This window comes from Atta cephalotes (genome assembly GCF_000143395.1).
Source record: "Atta cephalotes unplaced genomic scaffold scaffold00051, whole genome shotgun sequence".
Classification (NCBI taxonomy): Eukaryota; Metazoa; Arthropoda; class Insecta; order Hymenoptera; family Formicidae; genus Atta; species Atta cephalotes.
This window is the reverse complement of record NW_012130115.1, coordinates 1349269-1352327: the sequence shown is the minus strand read 5'-3', so window position 1 is coordinate 1352327 and position 3059 is coordinate 1349269. Positions and strand designations below refer to the sequence as shown.

Here is a 3059-nt window from a genome sequence, read left to right as displayed (position 1 = left end):
CCTTTCAAGCAGCTGTTCACAAGCAAATAAACGCCGTTCAACATCTCTCGGCTTCAATTCGTACGGCACCCAATTTCCTTGCTTCTGAATTATTCCCATGGCTTTGAGGCGTTTTGAAATGGCTTGTTGAGTCACTCCCAATGATCGTGCCAATTCTTCTTGATTTTGACACGAGTCTTGCTCAAGTAATGCCTCTAATTCTGCATCTTCGAAAACCTTCTCTCTTCCACCGCTATGCCGATCTTCGACGTCAAAATCCGTTCTTGAAGCGTTGAAACCACTCACGACACGTTCTTTCACTAATAGCGGCCTCACCATAAGTATTTGAGAGCATTCGATGAGCTTCAGCCGCAGATTTCTTCATATTGAAGCAAAAAATTAAAACCTCCCGCAAATGACGAGAATTTGGCTCGTAAACTGACATTTTCAATCGAGAATAACTTTATGATACAGACACAAATCGACTAATGTTTCTATGGGGTTATGTTGACAGATGCCCAAGTTTATTGTATGACGTCTATGATCTATTTATTTCGACCACCACTTACCGCTAAAGCCATCTATAGGAAAATGGAGGAAGCAAAGTTATACACCTAATACTTATTCTCTCAACGGGGTACTCGTAACGGATCTCAATCAATTCTCTTAGATTGCTCATTATTGCAGGAAAATTTATCGATAAAAGTTTTTTTTCTAAAAAAAAATCACAAAATTATCACTTTTACTTCCTCTATCACTTAATAAACGTTCAAAAGTATTCTACTATTTAGCGTTAATGGTAAAATACAATACTTTTGCACGTTGGGAAAAAAATCAATCACGTTGCAATATACTGCTCTTCGTGCTAATCTTGCGTGCAGATATGACAAAGACTGACGCTGAGAAGCATCCTTTGCCATAGCGAGGCTATCTAAGATACATTTGCGCTGCATATGAAACACTTAAGATCATAAATGGCTGCAGACTATAGAACTATAGAATGAGAAACTCTAGATGTCATAAAAAATATGTAAATAACAAGAGCTTGCATGTTAGAGAAAGATAGAGCACGCGCATTGGAGCGTGTAACATGATATCGGGTCGGAAGAAATGAATCGATAGAGTACAAATCTTTTTTTATGACGCAATTTTTTCAATACGGTTTTTACTAGCGCGTCGAGACAAAAGATGGGGAAAAGAAAATACATATGTAATAATTTGAACGAAATTTTTTTTTATTCACATCTTATACTGGTTTTACGTATTAAAAATTAAAGCCAATAGTTCACAATCGACAAGCTGATATTCATTGAAGATGTCGCTATCACGTATAGCGTTCTCAGACGCGATGTTGGAGAATCACGTCTACTTGATATCAACCGTACGGAGCCGGTTGGCTAATCGTTCGAATGTTACATTAATACACCCGTCCAAGTCAAACATACGGCGTAGCATCGTTTCGGTCATCGTAATGTATATGAGTGAAGAATCGAGACATACGAGTGTAGCATCGTTCAGCGTGTAAACGCTGACAGTTAGTGGTCCAACGCTATAAAATTATCCTTGTATTCGTTTCAAAGCATCTTGTAAATATTCCATCTTTGTTCGTAGAAGCTCTTCCACATTTCGAGAGACAGTGATAATTCGTGTCCGCGATGATCTTCTAGGATAATTTCCACATAATTTGGTGGACCAATGTTGATTCCAATTTCCAAAAATTTACCCTTATTCGTCAAATCGTAATGTTTGCTCAGTAAACGCACCGCGCGATGCTCCATACTATGCACATACATAATGTGCACTAAATTAAAAAACGTTTCTTTTATGTATAGAACATTGAAACTTACATGTTATATTCTTTCGTCATATTGTAAGATGCACTGCTCTTTTTGGCGAAGTACATTTTTTTCAATCGTTTGTACATCAAGCAGACATCGCAAAATTGATTGCATTCGCGTAAATTGCGATGTATACTTTTGTATATAATATGGTAATACAAATAATATGGTAATACTTTTGAAATTGAAGAGGGGGGCAGGCTCTCCCCCTGTTTCCAAGAATTTCAAACATGTTGCGACACGTTTTATCATGTCTTTTCTATGTATTTTTTTTGTTTCGAGTTTATACATATGTTTGTACGTGCGTCCGAACATACGTTTATACATACGTTCAAACATATGGTCATACGTTTATACATATGTATGTTCATCCATACGTTTATATTTATATTTATACATACGTTCATACATACGTTTGTACACATGTTTATACATAAGTATGTTTATACAGTAAGTATGGTTACGTTTATATGTACATACGTTTACACATACGTTCATATGTTTATACGTTTATACGTACGTTCAAACATACGTTTACACATATGTTTATACATACGTTTAAATATACGTTCATACATTTATACGTATGTTCATATATACGTTTATATATACGTTTATACGTCCATTCATACATACGTTTATACATGTATTATAAAGGAAGGGAAAAGAAATATGTAATAAATACGTACTTTTATTTTAAAAAATTCTTTTGCAACCACCAGTTACATATTTTCAATACATTTTGTAACGCGCAATTCTTAACATGTTGTCCACATAATATTAGTAACATAATAATATTAGTCATCTAAATTAGATAAAGATTCCATATCTTCGTAAACTGCATCCAAGGTTTCGATATACATGCGTTCTCACTCATCATCCAGAAGCAAGTTCCACAGTTCGTTTCTCGCGTTCCTTGACGTATATACGATAGCTTCATCTTCAAATACAATCGCCGTAATCAGGCGTTTCGCTTCGCTATACGGGACCATCCCCCCATTGCAATCCATGGTGATAAGCAATCAACTAGGAAGTGCAAGATCTATCGGATCTTGTTGACATTTCCATGATACGAGACTCGTAAAAATGTAATGCGTGAGAACGGTTTCAACATCGCCATTTTCTTCACCATAAATTTCTTTTTAACGATGAATCCTTGCAACGAATCCTTGATTCACGAATGTTGACACGAGCATGACGAGAAGATTGAGGTTGATTGCGATATAACGTAGATTTATATTG

The 3059-nt window shown here is 35.9% G+C and overlaps 1 pseudogene; it reads right to left on the bottom strand.

Annotated features, from left to right (window-relative positions):
• Positions 1-1536: 1536 nt before the first annotated feature.
• Positions 1537-1931, bottom strand: LOC105622975 (annotated as a pseudogene).
• Positions 1932-3059: the final 1128 nt, after the last annotated feature.